We start from the raw sequence: 26,221 nt of genomic DNA, 5'->3' as shown, positions 1-26,221 counted from the left end.
CCCACTCCCACAGAACAAATCCTGTCCCGTCCGCTCCCGGTGAAAACGAATCCCGTCCCATCATCGCTGTTTACAAGAAATCCAGAAGCACCATTGCCTTGTGGGTCATGGATTTCTTTTGACTAACGTTAGTGGTGTATACGATTATGTAAAGAAAAATACAAATGGCTGCACATCTGTCCGAGTCCCCGTCCCCCACCAAGATGATTGTAAACTTTCACATTATATTTGATCAGAGTAGCTAATTTTGTGCTTCAAAATACTAATGTTGAGTTGTTTATCACTAAGACATTACAGATATAAAGAAACAATAGGTCCGTTTCCATCACCCTTTTTCACAAAAAAAAAAAGCGATATTGTACTATTTCGGTTAGGGATGTTCGATACCACTTTTTTTCAGACCGATAACGATACTCAGACCCTCAGTACTCACCGATACCGATACCAACTGCCTATACCAGTAGTACATTTTGACAAATAAAAAACAAAAAATCACTAAAAGATATTTTTAAACAAATATATTTCCTTTAATTTTGACAAAAAAACAGCACAGTCACTCTTCAATAGTCTTAACGCTCAAAATAAAACACAAAAATGCTCTTTTAGTTTAAGATTCACAATTTTGAAGTATTTCCACACCAGTGAAGTTTTGGTGAAAAACTGCTGCAAGCTAGCGCCAGTTACAGGCAAGGAGGACTCACTTAACGTCTTCCCCCTCTGCCATCGGTCGCTTTTACTCGTCTGCGTCACGAGTACTCGAGTACTTGAAAAAAGGCTGGTATCGGCCCGATACCGATACCTGGTATCGATACTCGCCCATCCCTAATTTCGATAAATTACAATTTCGAATTATCGGTGTTTCCATTGAAGAGCGTTTCGCTTCTGAGGCGCAATTCTCGGACTGTCCCGTCTCGCGAGACCTCGCTGTTCTGTAGGAGATACTCATGATGTTGACGGTAGACGGACGCCGGGTGTAGTGGTATTACTTTAAAAACACTCTCCCCTCATCGGTCGGTTTCGGGCGTTTAGTGTTGGTGTCCCTCGGCAGTCAGCAAGCAGTTCCGACACAAAAGTGAGTGGACCCGTACTTCCTACTTCCTGTAATCCTAAAATGTTGTTGTTTCCAGAAGCTGCATGGGTAAAACGCGGGTTACAAATTGTTAAAAGTTTCTGATGTTTTCTTGCCTCCTCCCTGCTAAATTAACCAGTCATGGCAGGACAGGATTTCAAGCTCTCCTCTCCTTCAACTTCTCGAAGGAGGCTCGCTTGGTTACACATCTCTCTCTTTTGCGCTCATGACGTGCAGTAAGGCGATACAAAACACTTCAGCATGTAAAACTAAAATACAACATCAACATAAATAATTCTCAAAGCAAATATTAGTCAATTGTAAGTAAAAAATAAAATAAAATACACATTAGCAAACCACGTGTTACAATCCTTTCCTCCGCGACCGGGCAGGTGTCACATGACTACTAATGCGCAAAAAGTGTTTCCATTACACTTTTGAGAAATAAGTCTTTTTCGATACGTCTCAAAAATCACCTCATGAAAGCGCAAAAACTTTTGTGATATTTGAGACTTTTTTTTCCACAAATCCAGTTGCGAAACATGCCTTTTGCGCAAAACTGAGGGTAATGGAAACGCACCTAGTGGTGATTGTGTGTTTATTTTTTGGGTTTTTTTTGACTGATGGCCAGTTTTATCTGCAACAGCCAATCACAGCCTTGGTGAAAGGTATACAGACTTATAACGTAAGCAATGAATACGTCAATGTTGACGTGCGAGAGTCATGTACATGTTCCAAAGCTGAAAGTTTTTTTGGGGGGGGTTTTTGATATTGTGTACTGCGGCAAGACATATCTGTAAAATATGTACATAGTATAATAAGGAGCATCAGAGTACGACAAGTGAAGACAGACATACTACATACATACTAGAGAGCCACGTGAAAAAAGAAGCCACCGGAGCCACAAACTGTTTGGACATCAAAATTTATGTTTGATTTTGCTTCCCTTTTTTCATATTAATTCTTCAAACACCAATCAAACAGGTGGCCCGTTGGAAGTGATACGTCAGTGCATTCTCCATATTGGATGTGGCAATTGTGTCATTAAATCGGCAAATAATTAGTAAGATAGAACTAGAATGACATCCCCTCAAAGGTTGGTTCCTTGTTAAGCCAATGAGTTGTGGCTTGATGATACATCTCAGAAGAGAAAGTGAACGAGGCATCTTTACAAATGGCTTTGCCTCATCCAATACGGCTGTGGTGACGACATACTCGCGACGTCGTCTATGTGTATGTACTGTAAATAATTATTTATAATAATACTTGCTAACGGTGGTCGCCAAGGGCGCCATTCATAGATGGATGCACGGCAATGCTACGTGAATCTATCAAAATATATAGAGCAAAGTATATGCTGTTTGTAGGGTATTCATAATAATTGAGCCCTCCAGTTGACCCTTAGAAATTAGACACTGTACATGCACACAGCTAATCATTATTGTAGTATGGAAGACTAAAGATGGAGATGCCGGGGATTGAACCCGGGGCCTCATACATGCTAAGCATGCACTCTACCATTGAGCACAATCCCCTTCAAATAACAGCATTGATCCCCAGCTCCGCCCGAAATTGATTCTTCCCTACCGAGTCATGCAGACATGGTTTTTGATGTAACTGATCAAGAAAATGACAGTACTGTATTAGCAACGAGTCAAAACTAAACACTCACACAGCTGGTACTGATATCACACATGTTCTGTTTCTTCTGTTTGAAGCCAAGACTCACCATCAATTCAAAATCATTTTACAGTCTATAAAAACTTTAAATGATTTGTTCCCAAATATACTTTTTTATTAGTCGGCAATACAGATTGAGATCCAGCTCTTGATTCTTTTTAGCCATTACATACTTGGCATGCATGTAGTTTGGAAGTGGAATTGGAATTGTTTATCACCATCCTAAAACACAAGAACGCAAAGGTAACTGAAAATTAAATTGTTTGAACGTGTGAATGTAATTGTGCAAGGCCAATAACATCAAGCAGTACGGTTTGCTTGCCATAATGTAAGGCGAAGCAACAGTGGCACTGAAGATACAGGAAGCATAGCCGAAGGTGAAGATGAGTTGAGGTTTCCTTTAGGAGCGACCAGGTTGGATAAGATTAGAAATTAGCTCATGAGAGGGACAGCTAAGGTTCGATATTTTGGAGACAAAGTTAGAATGACCAAGCTGTAGGTTGAAACATCCAACGAGAGATAAAAAAAATAATAAATAAATAAATAAATAAATAAAATTGGCATAAAGGTGATGAGGATGTAGCTGCCAGGCAAGTGAGCAAGAGGAAGACCTATGAAAAGGTTGATGAATGTAATGCGAGAAGACACATAAGCAGTTGTTGTTAGAGAGGAGGATGCAGATGTTTGCTTAGTACAAAAGAATCCACGAATGGAATGAGAAAAAATAAACATAATCGTTTCAAAGCACTGAATTGAATCAGAGGAAGAGAAAATTTTTCATTTAGGAGTCACACGCATCAATGTTGTGGTTTTCAGTTTTGGCCATTGCATTTTTAATATTGCACACCCCCTGGGGGATGCTCACAAAATCCCTGGGCTTCACAGCAGTCACCCTGCTCCACGCCGACGCTGACCAGTGAGTTATGAGTTTGACACATGCAACATGCTGGTTTCACTAAGGAAAATGCACTTTTTAAAAACAGGATTTAAACAAACAAACTACTTCTCAATTTACAGATCTGGGCTTTTCTTAACGTGTGGGGGTGATTTTGTCCTAAACCCCAACACCCCCCCAGCCTGTATTTTGCACATTTTGTGTTTGTTTTGTAAACAGCGGGAACTTTCTGTGGAAAGACAGTGTTTCCAACCCTCCAGCCAATCGCAGAGCGGGGGGCGGCGTGTCGCAAACGGGGCCGGGCGAACGTGTCAGCTGCGTGACGTCACTCCCGCGGTAATTTGAAAGCACGCACGGATTTTTTTTCTTCACTCACTCATTCACACACGTAAGCTTCTGTGAGTGAGTGAGTGAGTGAAAAAATAAATAAATAAATAATCCGTGCGTGCTTTCGAATTGCCGTGGGAGTGACATGACATGTTCGCCCCCGTTTGCGATACCCCCCGCTCTGCGATTGGCTGGAGTTGTGTAAACACTGTCTTTCCACAGAAACATCCCGCTGTTTACAAAACAAACACAAAATGACAAAATACAGGCTGGGGGGGGCATAGGACAAAACCACCACCAAAGATTAACATAAACCCAGATGTGTAGACTGAGAGAAATGTAAGTGTGTACATCCTGTATTTAAAAAGTGCATTTTCCTGAGTGAAACCGGCATACTGGGCCTTTAACTCAGGAGCAGGGGCAGCGTTATTCTAATATAATTACTTCCATGAGAACTTGGGAAACAGTATATCTATTTGGTTTGGAAAAGAGAAAGGAGTTGGAACGTGACTGTACCCTATAACTATATTCTCTGTCACATCCATTGCATAACACTTCAATGAGCAGGCAGGTATGGCCGCCAAAAAGCTAAGCAGTTCATGTACCTTTCAAAACTACTTGGAAGAAACAATAACTTCCCATCATGAAAAGCCATCAATTTTGTTCTTGTCTCCGACAGAAAAAAAAAAAAAAAAAAAAACATCTTGCAGAGTTCAAGTTTTATTCCTGTACATGTGAGCGTGGTGAACAATTCGTACCCTCTCTGAAGCTCAAAAATATAAACAGCACACTTTATTTAATGTTATTATTATTATTTTTTTATTTCATGCTAAATCCTGTCTCATTCATAAAGAGTATCTAAATACAGTATCGGAAACAAGCCAAGACAACGACAGAAACGAATGCAAGAATTTGAGCAATCGACTGATTTGTAATACATGCATCCCCTTCTTCAGATTGTGATTGCAAATATTTATTCAGCACCACTGAGGGCCCAAGCAGTACTGAAGATCATGTTGCAGTGGTTGGAGATGGATTATACATCCTTTCAACCAGCAAGCCCCCAGGACACAAAAGCGAAGAAACTGCTGCAGCCCAAGCGGCGAGAAACCGCCGATGCGCACAGGCGCTGCGCGTGTAGGCTCCACGTTCACCGCAACACGCACACAGCAGCCACCCCCGACAGCAAACGCGGTTCTACTTCTGATAAAAACACCCACTCAGCCATGACAACATCCAGCTATTAGTTAAACTATTGAATTGTAGTTAAAAAGCTTTCAGTCTCTCTGGAGTATGTACTTAAACAAGGCCATCGGTTTGCTGTTACAGTAGATCACCAAAAATCCATACGGACCCATAAAAAGAGACAATTTGTTTTGCCCTTTCCTGCACCAGGTCAGCAATGGCAAGAAGAAAAATCAGCAATTAGTAGTTATTCACAAAGCTGAATCACAGCCCTACAGTAGGTTCTAGCTAGGCTAATGTATTATAGAAATGGGCAATTTGGCATGTAGTGGTTTGGGATCAATTCCCTCAAAGTCCCCTTCACAATTGTGTCGTGATTGACTGGAGACAAGTCAACAATGCCTTCCGCCCTTCGTCAGCTAGAGCGACTCCAGCTTCCCTGCTCTAAGCTTAAATACGATAAGTGGGAGAGAATAGACAGACAATTCAGGTGGCATCATGACGGACAGCTTGGGTCTCATGCTGACCAATCTTGTGTAACGTCTCAAGAGTAGTAATTACCAGATCCATACCATCATGAGGGAAGTTACTCAACCTACAACTGGTTGATCAAATCAGCTGGAATTGTTTTTGTTTTTAGTGTTAGATCACTAACGATTCACAAACTTTAGTAATATATTTAAAGTAGAAGTCAACCCACAAAAAAAAAATGTTCTATGTGCCCACACCGGTCTAAACATGACATTATGATAAATATTGCAATTGCGGAATATGACTTAAGCAGCAAAATCAACCGTTTTTTTATCCATTGTTTTGCCATTGCAGCCCTTTTGCCACTTGCTGTTGACTGAAAATGACATCACACTTGCTTAGGTAAGCCGTGATTGGTTGTTACTTGAGCAACTCGGGTCATTTTCAGTCGACAGCAAGGGGCAAAATGGATGCCCCCTGAGATGGGGGGGGGGGGGGTTGCTACTTAGTTCATGTTCCACAAATGCCATATTAATCACAATATGCCGTGTTTGTACCGGTAGGGGCGCATAGAACATATTATTAATGGGAATTTTTGGGGGGTTGACTTCCTCTTTAATGCATTAGTTCATTTGAGAAGATGTGTGCTAAATGCCATGAAAGCTCTTCACAGCAAGATTTGATCTCAAGTGCCCCTGATATACAATTAGACAGGGCTGCTAGCTATAGAGCCAATTTCATGCAGGCTGGCAGTCAGTCTCGAGCGTGATTAAGTTTTTGATGCCTAAATAATAGGGCAGCCCTCTTCCATTATCATGAAGATGCAATACAAAAACATTTCATTCCACATGCCCGTAATGAAAACATTTAACTGAGCTCAGATGAACATGAATACCAGCCACGTCTCCTTCAATCCTAAACAAACATGTCATCGCTCAACAGGGGTGCTTCTTTAATGCAGAAAGTATCCTCACTCTCACAATAACTATATTGAAAGGTCTCACAAGCGTCCAACTAATATTGTAGTTTTCATCTGGGCCCTAAAGCACTGAGCAAGACGAATGACTGAGAGATCACACTGGCACACACGGTCTGGTTTCATTTCATTTGCATGTTAAAGGGGATCTCCCAGTGTGTGAGAAAGCTTGTGTCAAACAAAATGAGTTGAGCAGAGAGGACCCAGTAACCACCACCCAGCAAAGAAAGCAACAGGGACAAGGGGCATGCATGAATCATTTGAACCAAAGGCCAACAGTGGGCCGGAATTTCCTTCCTTCCTATTTCCTTCAAGCTTTGAAAGACATACATCGTTTGTTTTATTTCACCGTTCCAAAACAAAAGCAAGACATTAGCGTATTTGTGGATTTGGAGATATTTTGTAGTTTGCAGTTTGTAGTAGTTTACATTAGTAGTAGTAGTCGTAGTAGTTTGTAGTTAGTTTTGTAGTTTGCAAAGGAAAATACTAGGGGTGTTAAAAAAAATCGATTTGGCAATATATCGCGATACTACAGCACGCAATTCTCGAATCGATTCAAAAGGCAGCCGAATCGATTTTTTAACACACATTTTTTATGGAAATATATTCAACAAAACGTCTAACTTTCACACTTTAAGCATGGAAAATTTGTTATATTAATGGAACATTAAGCCTGAATATTTTATTTCAATTCCTGTTTGTTAAATACAGTGGCTCACAGTTATAAAACTGAAGTTTCAGATCAATAAATAATACAATTTCATACAAATCTTACAGGGTACATGTACAAGTTTACTGAAAGGTATTTTCTAAATTGAGTAAAAAAAATAATAAAAAATAAAATAAAAATCGCAACAATCAACTTGTAAATTCATATCGGGATTAATCGGCATCGAATCGTGACCTATGAATCGTGATACGGATCGAATTGTCAGGTACGAGGCAATTCACACCCCTAGAAAATACAGTACTCTTTTAGTTAAAATAATACTAAATATTAATACAGCACATATTTTGCAAACTGGTTTTCCATTTTTTGTAAGTTGCTTAAAAACAAATACAAAAATACAAAGAATAAATATGGCTATTAAAAAAAAAGAGGCCGGGTATTTGTTTGCTTACAAGCACTGAGTCATCATGATAATGTTCTTGTTTTCTGTGTATATGCTTTGCACTCTCAGTAGCTACAGTATTGTGCATTTCAAATTAATTTCATCTCACAGCATGTCATTAAATGTTTTTAATTTATAGTCAAATGTGCCATGATGATTTATCTTGAAGTGCAATTGTGTGGTTTTGAGTTGTACACTATTGTTACACTATAGGGCAATATTTCTTATCACAAACATTCACAATTTGCAACTTGTCAAACATACAAGCGAACCCAGCAGGCAATTTATTGAATAATTACTACCGACATTTTAGAGTTTATGCAATTTAATTTAACTGTGCGCGTTTATGTTTTTAAAAATGCTCAAAACGGTTATCAAGTCAAACAACAGCCAATGTCATTCTCTTTTACACAAGACTGCAACTTGTGCGGCGTGAAATTTGCTGTAGGAGCTGAAAGTGTCCTTGCTTGGCTGAAGAATCTCATTTCATGACAACAATGACAGACAATGCCTGTTGTCCGAGACAATAATCTGGGTCATTGCCCTCGACTGAAAGAAAGCACCACATTCAACGACAACAATGCATCTCAAGACATAAAAGACAAGTTTTACATGGGAGATCTTTGGAAAAAAAAATAAAAAATAATTCTGTCAAAAGCCTAGAATTAATGCTCAAACACACTACGGTCTGTCCAGTGCACCTGTGATCACAACCTGTGAGCCAATACAATCGATTAATCAAATATATATATATATATATATATATATATATATATATATATATATGTTGTTAAAATCTAATTAGAAATACAATTGTGATTGTGTTGTGGTTTTCAATGGTGTCAACAAAGTGTCAGTTCTGAGTCCATCATAGTGAGTGAGAGGTGTTACTATTTTTTTTTCTGTTTTTTTTAAGATATCCCAGCAGCTTATTCCGTATGGACTTGTCTCGGAGGCCAAGGTGTCAAAAGTTTAAATCCTGCTCTGGAACAAAAATGTTGAAATGAGGACTGGCTGTTCTTGAGCGCTGTCAACGAGCCCCTGATTGAGGCACCTGAGAAAGCCACGTGATTGTAATAAATAAAGAGATGGAACTGATGTCTGGCGTAGTGTATTCATTCTCTAATGGTACTCAATGTGAAAACATGGCAAGAGTAGACTAACAACAAGCTGAATATACCACACCTATCAAACATTCATATAAATAGCAGGGTGTGGAATTTAAATAGGTGAACTGAACCGTCAGATGAAATACATGTCAGCATCCGGAGGCATTCTGGCAACCCACCGAAGGTAAGTAAACACGTCAGTCATCACACACTTCCTCACACTTGCGAAGCACTGATCTTTTAATCTAAATGAAAAACATATGCATACTAAAAGGGGAGGGGGCATAACGAAAGGCATGTTTTCCATGAGAAGAGGCGCCTCTGTGAAAATAAACTGTTGTGCAGAATTTTTATGTGCAAACGCACACACGAACGCTTACATGCACATATTTTGTAATAAAGGGAGATTCTATGACATTTTAAAGTGTGTGAGCTAGATTGGAATAAAATGGTGCAAATTTGAAAGACTGCCGAAATGGCACTTTGCATCAAAAACCATTTTATGAATAAGAGATCATGCCAGATTACCTGCAACATTCAATGCTTGGTAGCTTCAAACAAGCAGATTTATGACACCCAAAGACTAAATGCATCGCCGCCACAAAAAAATCATTAAATTGACTGAAGGAATGGTGTGAAGTTGTTTTTTTACAGTATAGACAGGGGTGCACATACAAATCTTAAGTATGGTTATCAAATGAGCATCAGAGGTTGTGCTCATTTTTTTTTTTTGCTCATTTTTTTCCCTACCCACCAACCTCATAGATGAACTTCACAGTTTCTGCAACCTTTAGAACAGGGGTCTCCAAGTTCGGTCCTCGAGAACCCCTATCCAGCCTGTTTTCCATCTCTCCCTCTTTCAGCACAGCTGAATCTAATGAACAGCTAATCAGCAAGCTTTGCAGAAGCCTGATAACGAATCCGATCATGAATCAGGTGTGTTAGTGGAGAGAAACATGGAAAACAGGCTGGATAGGGGCTCTCGAGGACCGAACTTGGAGACCCCTGCTTTAGAAGGTTAAACTGAAAAGTCAAGTATGCGCTGCTTTTATTTTGATGTGCGTGCGTGTCAGCAATGCTACTGAACAAGCACAATGGCTTGTCTTCATTGTTGCCAACTTAAATGTATAATCGCTCTTTTCCAATCATTCTAGCAACGATGAAACAAACAAACAAAAAATCAAATAGCACCAACACCAACTATGGACCTCTTAACAATATTCTTTCTTGCAAAGTGGGGCGTAGAAAGGAATTTGCCCTGGTTGTTCTCACGATTGCAGCACACTTGAAAAATATAGACGATAAATGTTGACAATGTAGACATTTTTTTGCGACTGTTAATTAAATAGTGATTTAATGTTACTACATGGAGATACATCATTTTAAGAAGAAGATAAAAATCCTTTTTTTTTTTTTTTTTGGTCATGTACACGAGTAAACAAAATTTGACCAATCCCAACAAACACCATGCTGTGCTGTTGGTGGAACCCGGTGGAGGAGGGGGCTGTTAATAAGTGCCTTTTGAGAGGTTCGAGTAGTCTGTCATGCTCAAGCACACCACAGCTCTGTACCCGGGGTTCCACAGCTGTCCATTAAAAATTAGATATATTTTACATACACATCGATCATAATCATAATTGTAAAGAAGACTAAAGCTGGAGATGCCGGAACGTGTGTCTGTCAGAAGGCGATGGCTATAAAAACCAGTAGTGGAGACCACCAGTTTTTATTTTAATTTAATGTGAGTTCTGGTGACCGAGAAAACCAGTCAGTTATATTTGAGACAAATGGTGATATTGTGTATGTGGAAGAAGTTTTTTAAGTTCTTTGACTTCATCTCATAAAAAAAATGGGTGCAAAAACAAAAGTGCTGTGTTTATATTTTTATTGAGTATAGAAAAGCTTTAATAATAGTAGTGATAGTCCCAATTACTTACACCTCCATTTTTTTTTCACTGTTTTACTGTTTATCTCCCATACCCTTTTGAAATACCATTATGGCTATGTTAAAAGTTATTTTTAGTGTATGCCGCAGGCCGCTCAAAACAGTGGGTGGGCCACAAATGGCCCCCAGGCTGCAGTTTGAACACCACTGTGTTTCAAGTGTGGTAAAATATTTAAACAATGTACTTTTTTTTTTTTTTTTTTTTTTTTTTTTTTTACACTTTTGCAATAGTATAAAAAGCTAGTCTGTTGTTCTTTCTTTCATGAATATGGCGAGTTTCACTGGGAAGTCTTTCGACTTCTTCCCTAACTTGGTTTGATCATCCATGTAAAAACAACATATGTAAGCAGTTAAGGTAGAGACTAATAATGTAAAGCAGGAAGAGTCATGTTTCAAAAGTTCACTTGAGGGCTCAGGGCGAGAAGCAGCAGGCTCAACTCACAAAGGTGCTTTTGACTAGCGCGTTGGCAGGGCGCTGGTGAAGAACGAGCTCTGCCTGCCCAATGAGGCTCGCTCAGGTCCGGTTCATCGCAGCAGGTTCAAATGACTTGCATGGAATCTTTTCTGGAGCGATCTGAAGATGATCTGTGACAAGTCTCCAAACTCAGCCAGGTCAAGTGCCACAATATTCAGAAATGTGACTTTTTCTTCTTTATCTTCTTCTTTTAAAATTCACAGTTTAGCCTATATAGGTTACCAGGGAAACTGAAGTAGTCCCTCTTACTGTGTGCATTTTTGTTTTTGTTTTTTTGAAACTGGAAATTTCCCTTCCAATGGCAAGGTTGTAAATTTCACAGACAACAAATCTGATTCATGACTCAGGACAGCAACACATATTCATCATTTACACCACTGAAACCACATTTTAGCTATCTTGCAGATGAAAAGTTCCTCTGATGCCTTTGCTTTGTCTGCAAGGGTCGTAGGGTTCCATCTTAAAAGTCGGACAGGATTTAAAAGTAGGGGGGACAAAACAAAAACGTGCTCAGTTCATGAGCTTTTTGTGGCTTCTTTCAGACAATTTCTTCCAAAAGAAGGAGATGCCTAAACAATTTATCTTCAGACAGACTCGTGCATGCTCAATCTCAATGCTAAATTAGCAATTTCCTTGGTTTACTAGACAAGCTTAATTAAAATGAGTAAAGTGTTTCTATTAATTCTGTCATTTTGTGTATTTAATCCATAGAAAACAAAAACATGAATGCCTAATATTTTTAAATGCAGAAATCTATGCTTCATGAAATAACCCAGAATTGTCATCACTGTTAAACGTCTTGACATGTTACTGCCCAAATTTTCACGTTGCTGCTGCTGGCAGAAATTTAAGTAACAGCTCAGTTCTCTTTGGTGGTTTCTGACCATCCATCATCCTCTGGATCACACACCAGAAGTTTTTAAAAGGTTTCAAGTCCAGAGATTGTGTTGGCCATGACACGCCTTTGGTGTGTGGCATTTACAATGTCCTTCTGCAAATAAATAAATAAATAACCCTAAGGGGCATATTCACTAAAGGTTTGTGTCGCCTTTGCACGGCGCTAACCGGTAAAAATGCATCAATCCGGGAGCGCTTAATTCACTAAACACGCGCAGATGGGGAAATCCGTCACCACACAACTACAACCACAACTGCACCCGCAGTCTGCGCCCAGTTACCCACCTATTCACTAAGGATATTGCTCTAATCATATACCGGCGCAAACACGCCCACAAAACGTGACAGCTTGGAGCAAATTTGCACCTGATTTACCACACACGGCAATGGATTTGCACCAAGAACATGGTTGTAACAGTTGCAAGAAAGATGACATTATCAGAAAGCGAGGTTGGACCGAGAGTAAGCGTTTAGAGCGCCATTAACATGTACAGAGCAGAGAGGACGACAACGATGTCATTCATTCATAAAGTACAAATGATTGGTGCGAGGTTGGCATGGGCGTACAGTATGCATCTGGCACGTAAGAATGATCGTAAAATGCCTCCTCGCTATTGCCGATCAGCCCGGGTTACGTTATGTGTCCTAAACTAACATGGAAATCTCTCTCTCACTCTCTCACTCTCACTCTCTCCAACCCCCTAGATAATTTGCATACATTTGACGCAAAATATGCCCACCCCAATGCACATCTAGTTTGTGTGACGCAAATAACGTTTATGGAAAGCATGCATTAACCTGCCGCAACCTCGATCACGAGATAGAGAGAGAGAGAGAGAGAGAGAGAGAAAGAGAGAGAGAGAGAGAGAGAGAGAAATAGAGAGAAAGAGAAAGAGAGAGAGAGAGAGAGAGAGAGAGAGAGAGAGAGAGAGAGAGAGAGAGAGACAGACAGACAGACAGACAGACAGACAGACAGACAGACAGACAGAGGGGGGGCATTTCCATGTTGGTTTAGGTTTAGGAATAAAATAAAATATACCCTGCAAATGGCTGGCGACCAGTACAGGGCATGCGCCTTTGGTCTAGGGTGTAACCCACTAAGCCCAGACACACTGGGGCAGCCTGCGGCTCGTGTGTTTTTGGGTTGTTTTTTTTTTTTTAGAGAAATCGCGATTCCAGACAACGTGATCACGTAAGATCGCCAAAGCTTTGTTTTGTTTTGTTTGTTTTGTTTTGTTTTTTCAGCACCCCGCATTGACTCATTGATATATATAAGATAACGTATCACCAAACACTTACTTGTAAGTTGGTCCATCTGGTTCCTGACTTTAAAACAGCCGCAAGGGTAACCGATTTATTATTGGCCGCCGTCCCTAGAACTGATACCTTGAAATAACTTGACCTGGCATCGGCCCGATGTCTGGTGTCAGTACTCGTCCATCGTCAATATTAATTGTATTGTACCTTATGTAACGTGCATGTCCACTATGGGATTTTAATGCTGCTGTTTTAGAATGGCGCTTTCACTAATGGAAAAATAACTATATTGACAAAGAAAAGTTTTTTTTTGTTTTTTTTTATTATACACTTGCGACATACAGGATTCTCATGAGAATCTACATCACATTGACATAAATCACTGTCAAAAATATAAATAAATAACCACCCTTTATCTTGACTAAATGATGATGCTAAAACTACACTATAAGAGACAGCAGATGATGTTCGACCAATAGATGATCGACCGTGACAAGCTATGGTATCTGATAACATTGTTGTACACAAAAAAATGAGTTTCAACATGGTCCAAAACAAATCGTGTTCAAACCAAATTCAACACTGAAAGCACAAAATACACTGGTGTCACTTTAAGTGGTTTTATGTTTGTTTTTTTTTTGTTTGTTTGTTTTTTTTGTTCGTTGGCCATGCCACTTGGAAAAAAAGAACACTGACTGCAACATTGCGAGGCAAAGCAAGTTGGAAAAAAAGAAATTCAGAAGCTGTGCCAGTCACACACATTAAGATGTAATCATTATAAATAATGTCACTAATTTCCTCAAGCACTAATTATTGTGGACATAAAGGCAAGAAAATAATCACATCCCTACTCCTGTAAAGTCATTTACAGAGAAACATGTTGAAGTAATATCATCAAAAACAGACAATGTGCTATTCATCCTCTAAAATAACAAGAATAGCATTAACAACAGCCACAATTAACAATGAACTTAAAAACGACACATTTAAAACGACACGTTTAATGATAAAGGCCGAATTTGATATGGTGCCAGTTAAATATTATATTGTCATATTCATATTCATGTTTATACTAACTGTATACAAGCTGAAGATATGTTGTCAAACTGGCCTGGAGCAGGATAATTAGATGCACACATCCATTATACTGCTCCTAACCAAATGATTTACGGTATTTGAATGTGGAATCATTTTCCATGCGCACAGACGCTTTATGATATTTTTTTAGGTGGTTTACAATCATCACCAGGCTCAAACTGAGATATAGTATAGGATTTCATCTATGTAACCCATTTGTCTGAATCTTAGCCACAGTAAAAATCCCCAAAGACTACTGTTAGGCCCAGAAGTATTTAGACAATGACAAAGCTTTTCCAGATATTATTGTGTATTGTGTTAGTGTAGACTGATTTAATTTGAAATTTATCTGGCATTTGCCATTTGGAAATGAGAGCCATTTTCTGCGATACATCTATTTTCAAGGCCTCCATATTAATTAATTTATATATATATATATATATATATATATATATATATATATATATATATATATATATATATATATATATATATATATATATACATATATATATATTAGGGGTGTTAAAAAAAATCGATTCGGCGATATATCGCGATACTACATCGCGCGATTCTCGAATCGATTCAATAATCGGCAGGATCGATTTTTTATTTTTTATTTATTTTTTTTTTTATTTTTTTTTATTTTTTAGGATTCACACCTTGAGCATGGAAGAATGTTATATGAACGGAACATTAAGCCTTAATATTTTATTTTAATGCTGTTCAAACATGAAACAGATTACAACCTCTATAAGACTGAAATTTCAGATAAATAAATAATACATTTTCATATAAATCTTACACTCTACAAGCTTACTGATTAGTATTTTCTAAATTTGAATGAAAAAAAATCGCAACAATCGACTTATAAATTCGTATCGGGATTAATCGGTATCGAATCGAATCGTGACCTGTGAATCGTGATACGAATCGAATCGTCAGGTACTAGGCAATTCACACCCCTACTATATATATATATGTATATATATATAAGTATTCGCTGAAAAGAATGCTCAAGTACAGCTATTTTATTATAGCGTTGTTCCGATACCGTTTTTTGGCTCCCGATACCGATACCGATACCGATACCCAGCTTTGCAGTATCGGCCGATACCGATACCAGACCCCGAGCATAGCTGCCGAAGCCGGTAACCCACACAAAGTTACCGATCAATACAAAATGTGAAAGAGTTAAGCGTGCCAACAATTTTTGTTTCATTTGTTGGGAAATGAAGCTGATGTTAACAAAAAATGAAGTCCTCCCTCGTTGCGGATCGTTCAAATACACGAAAACGGCCCTCAGCCCACCACCTATGTGTGTGAGCTAACCTATTTGAGGTACGAGCGGCAAGCTGAGGCACGAGCGGTGAGGAACAGATGTGAAATGAAAGCGCATGTAAGAGTTGTCGGTCCAATGAATGGTATATTTCCATTAAAAAACAAAACAAAACAAAAAAAAACGCCCCAACGGCACTTTGATATATGCTTTCTTTGTAGGGAGTTTGCTTACTACAGGATCAGATCAAGTTTAGCCTACCACATAAATGTAAAGCCCCCAGTCATGGCTGCAAGCCACAACTAATGATAGCAATGAAGATGCTAGCAGAGGTTTTTTTTGACAAACTAAACTCAAGAACATAACTTCCTTGATGGTGAGTGGAACCTCAACTCATTTTGCACTGACCGTCATGAAAACCAAAATTAGGCATTTCGTTGATAAATATCCTCAAGGTGACAGACGACTGGGTAATTGAAAACAACCACACACACACCATGCCATACCAGTGTTTCCACCAGTGCTTTATAGGCCTGGAAGACTGCCAGGCTTTTCTTGAAACCTGACCCCATGAATATGATTCGCCGCATGGCTTTAATCGTCCGTATACGCAATGCTGACTAGCATGAGAGCCCTCTCATATGAACACATTGCCTGCAATACTCAAATTCTCCAGAGAACCATCACGGTCTGCCGCAATAGCAGTGGATTTGCTGATGTACAAGCCAAATGCCACAAGACTGAAAGCCATTTCAAACAGAGTATCACAAAACTTAACCAGCAACAAATAGCAATTGAAAAAAAAGAGTGAGCAACTTAAAATAATAATGTCTTAAAATAAAAACAAAATAATAATAACTATACCTCTAGTTTTCTTAACAATTTTTGTGAGATTTAGCTAAATGGCTAAATGGGCTGAAAGCATCATCTCCACCTCGTTCGGCCAAAAGTTGCGTGTGCAAAGAAACTGGGACTTCAAAGAGATGAATGAATACGTCCACAATTCCACAATTTTTCCAGAACCCAGTAAGTGTGCACAGTTGGAGTCTCTCTTTTTTTGGGTTGTTTAGTTGTGGTATAAATATGTACAGAAAAAAAAAGAAAATTTATTTAAACTCAACAGCTGTCTTGCAAGAAACATTTTTGCTCACGGGGATTATATCGCCAGGATTGTGTCTGAAGTCTTCATTGTGCACGAATGAATAATAGCTCTATCTATTTTATTTATTTATTTATTTTACATTGTTAGCTAGTTCCTCAGGAAATGCTGAAATTTCCAAGCATTGTTATTGTAGAATATCTGCTGGAACAGAATTATATATTTTTTGCTCCATAATGCTAATAGCACAACGGGTGGTGAGAAGGCTATCGTTTATTTGTAATGAATACTGACAGCTTTTTCTGCTTGTCATTTATATGCTTGTTCAGTTTGCGGCAGCGTTACAGCTTTTGTTTTGATTTTCGGTTGGCTCTTTGCAATGCTGAGAAATATTTGGTGACAAATGTTTCTAATTCCTATTTCAAGTAATTGAATCTTTAGTTTATTTTAATTATGGATGACCATATAGTTGAAAGCATATGCAGTCAACATTTCCACAAAGTAAGAAAGTTGAAATTAATTTAGCATCACGTCATTGTTCAGCTGATTTATTTTTTATTTTTTTATTTTTTTTGAATTACGATCACAAATTTAAGCACTGCATGGTGGCAGTGATCTCAACTAGTTAGCTACGTTGTGTATTTCAAACAAATGCCTTACAAAATTCAACCAGGGCCGGGCTTACTGTATATAAGATACAGTTGGACATCATGGTGCTCTTTGCTTTCTATGACGAGAGAGAACCTGGCGTATTTGATGGAGAACTAGCCCAGCTGTTCGTTTTAGATACAGAAGATGAGGACTTTGAAGGAATTGCGGATGATGATTGATCAAAAGTAACATGAGTAGCCTACATTGTTAAATACTTCAGGTACAACCTAACTCGGTTTTGCTCTGCGGGCTTTTTAAAAACATACGCTAGCATTTTTAGCGTGAAAGCATGCTACCACATATTTTGAGCTATCGTATGTTTAACCGTGCCCGCGCCCAATAGTGCGGTGCACCTTTTGTGTGTGATAACGCATTCAATGCCAGGCCCAGTAAAATATGGATATTTGACGTCTATAGACGTCAATGGCAGTGAATGAGTTAGTTATAATTAACCCTTGTTAATTATTATAATAATAATTCATGAATTCACATGAAATAATTTGGGTGATAATTACTACAATTATACATTTCAAATTTTCATGTGAATTTGTATTTATTTTGTTCAAAATTACTCAATTATTATTTAAATACAGAACTAGCACCCGTAACTGAGACTGCGCCTTTCATTGCGGTGCACCTTATGGCTGTGAAAATGCAATTTACACTGCACAATTACAAAATCGGCATAATCGTAAACAAAAGTAAAAGATTATTCATACTAATTTTGAGTTGTTTAAATGTATATATTTGCACCTTTTTTATTTTAAAACTACTAATAAATCTTGTTTGGTCCAAAACTAACTTGCAAAATTATAGTATTTCAAAGAAATTTATTACGCTTAATATTTTTGTTTTTTTTACATATTTAAATCATTCAGTCCCAGCCATTTTCACTGAAGCAACCACGTTCACTCCCAGCTGTTTTACTGGATTTTGACTAATTTTACAAGGTCCATAGAACATTCTGTTCTATTGCTATAAAAACACGGAGCCTACCAAAAGAAAGATTACAGTCTCTTCTTTCATCAGGAAAAAAAAAAGTATGTTTGTATCTGCTTCCGTTTTACAGCAGCTAGCATTAGAATATAACTAAGTTTCATCATTCACAAACCTGTTGAAAACACTGGCAACAAGAGCTTGTTGCAACATGGCCATGGTTGAGCTCTTATACTCTGCTGCCACATGCTGGCCATTTTATTAATAACCACCATTGCTTTAAGCGACCTTTTCACCTTTAAAAAAAAACAAACAAAAAAAAAACGTATAAATACGTTTTGGGGAGTACAGGACAAAGTATTGAAAAACGTGTTTATACGTTTTTGTGTTTGAATGAGTTAAACATGTTCTTGGTTCGTACCAGAAAAAAAAATAAAAAATTATAATCGTGATTGCAATTATTACCAAATTAAACATGATTAATATTTTCTTCAAAATCAAGTAGCCCTAATGGAAGAGGATTTCGATGGCAACATGTGAAGCCCCTGTGAACTCCATGACCAAGAGAGTTAAGGAAGTGTTGGTAAATAATTTTGGCCACACAAAATATTGACCCTTTGGGCATTTTCATTTAGGGTATAATCACTTTTGTTGCCATGTTAATGGCTGTAGTTTGAGTTATTTTAAAGCAACAATAATTTTACAGTGTTATATAAGATGGATACTGGCAACTTTTTTATTGTGTCTCGGTGTCATGTCTTCAGTGTTCTTGGGACACCATGGAAAAGATATAATTGAATATCCGCAGAAATGTGAGTGGTCTACTCACTTTTGTGAGATAATATCTGCATTCATTGAGCTGAGGAAGACTTGCAGAACATGTTGTAATTTAGGATGAGTTTATGGAAGTAAAATTGAACACCTACTTGAAATGAAATGTAACAACTTCAAACAAAGCAGGAAGAGCCACTGCTGCTTCCACAAGCCCCTATATTGTTACATGATTAATGGACTGACGTCTTTGTAGCCATCTGTCCTGCTACGCATGCAAACGCTGTTTGCACTTTATATTCTACCCCTCGGACAAATCTTTCAAAACATGATGTTTCCTACCATTTTTATGCAGATGACTGCCAACTCTACATGCCCCCCGACATCTCTCCTCACGTGTTTTGATGATGTCAAGGCTTGGTTGGCTTTTACTTTTTTAAATCTCAATGAGGGGAAAAATGAAATTGTGGCATTTGGCGCGCACATGACTTGGGTTACCTTAAACAATATGTCCGTCCCTCCGCCACCAACCTTGGCATTGTTGACTGTGAATTTAAATTTATTAAGCAGGTCGGCGCTACTGTTAAATCTAGTTTTTATCAACGCCGTCTTTTAGCTAAAGTGAAATCATTTTTAGCTTTTAAAAACTTTGGACAATTGGACGACTGCAATGCACTTTACACAGGAATTAGCCACAATGCTCTCTATCGCTTGCCGTTAGTTCACAACTCTGCAACACGACTTTTAAAAGGAACCAAAAAAATATGAACATATGGCCAATCCTTGCATCTTTGCAATGGCTTCCTGTTAATTTTAGAATTGATTTTAAGATCTTATTGTTTGTTTTTAAAGCTTTGAACATTTCAGATCTGGGTGGCCCGAAGCTGTGGAACAATCTGCCTCTCCGCATTCAAACTGCTCCCAGAGTGGAGTCTTTTAAGTCTTGTCTTAAGAGCCACTTTTATCCCTTGGCTTTTAGTTTAGCGTGAATTGTGTAGTCCTTGGATCTTCATTTTTTTGTTTTTTGTTTTTTGTTTTATAAAACACTTAAAATCAAAGAAAGAAAATATAATAAATAATTAATGTTATCTAGTGGGGTATGTTTTTGTTTTGGCTGAGACATAATATCTCAAATGGCATCTCCGCGTGGCTGTGAAAGCATGCACATCGCCTGGAAGGAACCAGAGACCTCCGTCTTCAAAAAATCTGGCAAAATGCAGAGAATGAGCCAGCCGACGATTGACTTATTTATTCATTAATTATTCAATTTAGCTTCTTTAACACAAAATGTAAAGTCAATGAGTCTTACAATCTCATACGGCCTAAAACCACAAACATACATAGACAGCCTGTTCCTGTTACCGATAGGCCCACAAGAATGTGATTAAACCTTCGGGTGGGGACGAGAGAGGAGTAAATGTTGATACAGCAAGCACAGCTCGTCCATTGTGTGGCCCTGCAGAGTGAGCAGTGCGGATGTTGGTGCTCCAAGAGAATAGGAACTTTCAGGAAGGGCCAGAACACAGAGCCGAGCTCTCCAGTGTGTGACAGCGACACATTGCTGCTTTTGTTTGCCACGGAGAATCAGCCAGTGCTTCCCACAGGAAAAACTCTCCACAAACAAAACTTACAATTGTTATGGAATCAAAGTGGTCCAGTACACAAAAAGGACTACCATGTTTGATATCACTGACCTTATACCGTTTTATTTTAAAAACTGATACTGCTTTGAGGGAACCCAAAGGCAAGCATCTCAAAGCTTGGATCGTATTTATTGCTGCACGTCATGTACAAGGCAAATAAGGAGAGTTAGAAAACGCTGATTGTAGACGTAGGGACCGGCGGAGTTTGACTCTGCGATGTGTGTGTTGTTGAAATGACACACAACAGCATTGACATTTTGTTTATTCTCACTCAGAAGGGACAAAGTCAGCATAAAACAAATCCTCCAAAATGCGGCCGAGCAGTGACTCTCTCCCAAACAGATCAACCACAAATAGGGGAGAAGTAAAGATGAACGCCTAACTTAGTGCCTGCCTATATGCAGAAAGGGTACACACTGAAATAAATGTTCCACATTTCAGAGAACACAACCGACATCATTTGAACTTGCCTACTTTGTATAATAAAAATTTAAAAAGTAATATATAATATACAAGAAGCACAAACCACCACCAAGGCTTAAACAATTGCATCACCAGTTAAATGTATTTGCAAGGTACTCAAAGATGTTGACGTGGTTCAGCAAATTACACATTTGGGAGATTTCTTGTTCCATGACCACAAAATATAGTAGCAAAATGTCAATCTCTCGAAAACTGTAGACACCAAGTCATTGTCAAACAAGTAATCCCACAAACAGCCAGCACTCTATCGGCTCCAATATTAACATCACAAATGTCATTCTGAACGGATATAAATTCCCTCAAATATATTCCAAAATGTGGTGAATGAGTGCAAAACCCGTACTCGAGTCGCATGAGCAATGAGCAGCACGCACAGAGAGAAGGCATACTGACTGCATCCAACCAGAAAATGAGAATACTAACTATCACCAATGAGGAAATCTTATTTTCATCACTGTTCATTTGTTTTTATTTTTAGGGGATCAAATAATAAACTGGCTTCCATGTAATACGCATTGCAATAGGGGTAGTGCACGACCCTTGGACAAACACAGAAAATAGGTCATTTAATTAAGCTCTATGTGAGGAAGGTATTTTTTATTTTTATTTTTTTGCACAGAATAATAAACAAAATAAAGTAATTAAAAAAGAGACAGAGAACAAAAAAAAACTTCCAGTGCCTTTAACTAAAGCATGTTGCCATGGTTTTTGTATTATTATTATTATTATTATGTATTTATTTTATTTTTTATTTTTTTTAATAAATCTAAAATGTTTGTTTTGGGGAAAGAGATCAGTGACTATATCAGTCATTCACTGCTTGTCGCTGACTGGGGCCATCAGAGGAAATGAAGTACCCAACCCACAATCAGTCAGGTCTTTGGATTCATCCACCTCACTTCCTCTCAGTGGTCAGAGTTTAGAACTCATTCACATTTTATCTTTATGTGATGTCAGATCACAAACACCACGGAAGTCCGTGGAGTAATGTGGAAATTCACTGCATCCTACTTAACGCATCATGCAAGTGTACACTTTGCAAAGTGCAATCACAATACTGAGCATTCCACTCTGTTATTAGCCTACGTGGTGTAAAACTTCTAGGTAGTATAAACATGCATCCTGCCAAAACAAAGACCTCCGTGGTCGTGTAACACAAGTAGCCTAAATTATCAGATTTAAGTCTCAGGAGAGTCTAAATTTGCATGACGTTCCTGTGTCACTTCATAATCAGCTATAAATGACTGATGAAGGGAAAAAAACGTGATGTGACAGACAGTAAAATAATTAGTTTCAAAGCTGAATGAGTCTAAACCAAAAAGCAGGAACTCACCTTCCACAAGTTTGTCGTCACAACAACCTGTCAGACGCCACCTCGCAGCTCCAATACAAACTTTTCCAGTCGCTGTTTGTTCTCTGATTCCGATTGCTGGCTGGCCTCCGGGCAGTCCTCGTCGCAGCCGTTGGGATGACAATTTTTCTTATGGTTGGCAATTTGGGGTGTCTTCCTCACTTTCGGGGTGTACTCTGTGTGTGCGTCTCTGGTTATGATGAAAGTTGTTCTATTTGAGAGTTTGGACGAGCAGGAAATGAAGTGGTGGAACAATAAGGTCTTACTGACTCCTAGAGGCGCGCCGGGGAGGGGGATTTGATTTTATTGCTGCAGGGGGGAAACTGATGGAATTAGACTTGGCTGCATTAAAAGTTTAGGGGAAGAAAATATATCGTATTTTGTATTAGAATAAAATACTGTATACTTTGACTTATGTGAGTCTTGAGCGAAATGTTGAAAAATGACTTTTGGTAACTAACAGAATGTTGGGAATAAAAAAAAAATATATATATATATATATATATATATATATATATATATATATATACATATATATATATATATATATATATATATATATATATATATATACATATATATATATATATATATATATATATATATATATATATATATATATATATATATATATATATATATATATATATATATATATACAGGACTGTCTCAGAAAATTAGAATATTGTGATAAAGTCCATTATTTTCTGTAATGTAATTAAATAAGCAAAAATGCCATACATTCTGGATTCAATACAAATCAATTGAAATATTGCAAACCTTTTATTGTTTTAATATCGCTGATGATGGCTTTTTTTTTTTTTTACTTGATCTGAGGAAATATTCTAATATTTTGAGATAGGATATTTGAGTTTTCTTTAGCTGTAAGCCATAATCAGCAATATTAAAATTTTAATTTAATTGCATTACAGAAAATAATGGAATTTATCACAATATTCTAATTTTCTGAGACAGTCCGGTATATATTATTTTAAAAATTTCTTTGAAAATATTTTTTAATTAATACAGGTTGATATTTAGCAAATTATTTATAATAAAAAAATAAATAAAACACTCAATAATCTTGAAAGGCATAAGTGTATGTGGCCTTGATAGTCAAACCTAAGTTTTAGTTTGTTTGTTTGTTTTTTGTTTGTTTGTTTGTTTGTTTGTTTGCATTTAATGCATATTTTTAAACAAACATTTTGATACAGTATCCATGGAAAAATTTGTTTTTGATTTATTTAACAAAAAAACTAAATACAATTTTTAAATTGGTAAATTGAACAGCATGGTGGTGGATTTATTTATGGTCCTACCACATTTGAAAAACATGTCGTCTACGGTAATTATACTGGTTATTGGTGTAAATGTGAGTGTGTATAATTGTCTGTGTGTACCCTGTAATAGACTGGCGACCTGTCCAGGGTCCAAAGTCAGGTGGGAAAGGCACCATCTTATGTGTGACCTTAAAGATACTACTACTACTACTACTACTACTACTACTACTAATAATAATAATAATAATAATAATAATAATAATAATAATAATAATAATAATAATAATAATAATAATAATAAGCTGTAATTTAGTATCTCTACAAGTACTTTGCTGCTGCATTAATTAAACCTCTAACTAAATGAATTATTTGATATGGTGAATTCCACAGCACAATGCTTCGTACGTCTGCTTCACAGGTTGAGACTTGAGAGGTTCAAGACAGTGTGGGGTCCCACTACGTAAAGTTTACATGTTGTCTCCAGTACCCCCATATTCCAAAAACATACATCGACTCCTTCTTAAAATAATTGCCTAGGTCTTCCCAGATTTTTCAGGCAAGATAAAATTGAATCATTTGCACCATAAGGAGATAATTTAGGCAAAAAAAAAAAAAAGCAAAAAAATGACTTAAACAATTATTTTAAGAGGGTGACAAATTATATTGGATCCTCTAAATTATACTTAGATGTGAATGCGAGTACGAAAGTTTGTTTGTATGTGTGCCCTGAAATTAGCTGTAGCTTGCTGTTCAGGGTTTACTCTGCCTCTGTCCCAAACGCCAGCTGTGATAGTCTCTTGTTGCTCTCGTGATCCACATGTGGATAAGCGCAAGAGAAAATGGATGGATGGATTTGGTAAAATTGTTCATATACTGTCGACGGGCTTGTTTCTCCATTATTATCGTCATCGTTCATGACATTCAGTAACATTTATAGGAAGCATTAAATTTAACGGGTGATTGCCTTGTAATTAGCTGAATATGGATGTCGACTAAATAAATAATGATGCTGGTGGTAAACCATATTTAATTCAAAGATGTCGGTGTTGTATTATGAGCTCTGTTGAAAGTAACTGAAAGTCCATATAGTGCCATTCACTATAATAAACAAACATTTAGAGGCACCATCAGATTTATCATGTAACAGCTATTGTAATTTACTAAATACATTATTTACTGAAACCATCAATGTTGCTATTTTTTTATATGATATTATAATTTAGTAAGTTCCCTCCAGAACAAGCCCTTTATGGGTTCCAATCCGGCACGTGGGGAATCACTGGGGATAGAAATTAGAAGATATTATCTGCAATTTGTCAATAAATGTAAGAGTTGTTGGTAATTGTGTCCACCTGAGGGCTAACAGAAGACTGAATTTAGCATCAGCCTAATAACACTCCCAAGCAGTGTTCGGACCAGCAGCTTTTTGCCACGGGAATGGCATCTCTCTGAGCCATATCGACTCGAGTAGAGCAAAAGTAGAAGCATTGACCTCTAAATTTCTGACAGCAGGGGCTATAATTTGATTGTGATTTGGCCATTACTCTCTGCGGGAGTGGTGTGCACATGATGAGAGAGTCGCCATTGAGGAGCATACGGGTCTAATGACTTAATAGCCAGTGTGGGATGAACCTGGACGACTGCCAAATAGACCTGCACTAATTACAGCACGTGCATGGCTTGGGGAAAAGGAAAAAAAAAAAAAAAAGGCACCTAGTCACCAGCCATGTAGTCATATGCTCCAGTGGAGATGCTCTCATCTCAATTAAGACACTTAGCTCAGGCAAAAGAGCAGTCATCTTTCAAGCTGAAGGTTGTAGGTTCAATTCCTCGCATCCAAGTATCACTCATCATCCTTAGTTGCTCAAGGATGATCACGGATGTAGTAATCGACAAATTAATTGTTATGAACCAGGATGACGGCGTGGAACTGATGTTTGATTGACTGCATCTGGAGGTGGTTGATTAATCAGTCATGTACTTAGCCATTGAGGGTGTTGAGTCAAACTCAGTCAGTAGACTCAAGAAGAAGAAGAAGAAGAAGAAAGACAACATAACAGCTTGGGAAAATTGAACTCCATCCGTATGGACAGATATCAATTATGGTAACATCTTCCTCCAGGCAACATTCCATCCATCCATCCATTTTCTTGACCGCTTATTCCTCACAAGGGTAGCGGAGGGTGCTGGAGCCTATCTTATCTGGCTTTGGGCAGTAGGCGGGGGACACCCTGAACTGGTTGCCAGCCAATG

General features: G+C 37.9%; 1 protein-coding gene across 2 annotated transcripts in view; it reads right to left on the bottom strand.

Moving 5' to 3' along the window:
* Positions 1-22,941, bottom strand: part of tspan9a (tetraspanin 9a) — a 215,370-nt gene extending 192,429 nt beyond the window's left edge. For both annotated transcript variants that reach the window (XM_077516569.1, XM_077516570.1), the window contains exon 1: positions 22,671-22,941. The gene's annotated coding sequence lies outside the window, so the exon portion shown is untranslated. The remainder of the gene's footprint in view (positions 1-22,670) is intronic.
* Positions 22,942-26,221: the final 3,280 nt, after the last annotated feature.

The sequence above is a fragment of the Festucalex cinctus genome, chromosome 3 (genome assembly GCF_051991245.1).
Source record: "Festucalex cinctus isolate MCC-2025b chromosome 3, RoL_Fcin_1.0, whole genome shotgun sequence".
Classification (NCBI taxonomy): Eukaryota; Metazoa; Chordata; class Actinopteri; order Syngnathiformes; family Syngnathidae; genus Festucalex; species Festucalex cinctus.
The sequence above is the reverse complement of the archived record's forward strand: the minus strand, read 5'-3'. Positions and strand labels throughout refer to the sequence as shown.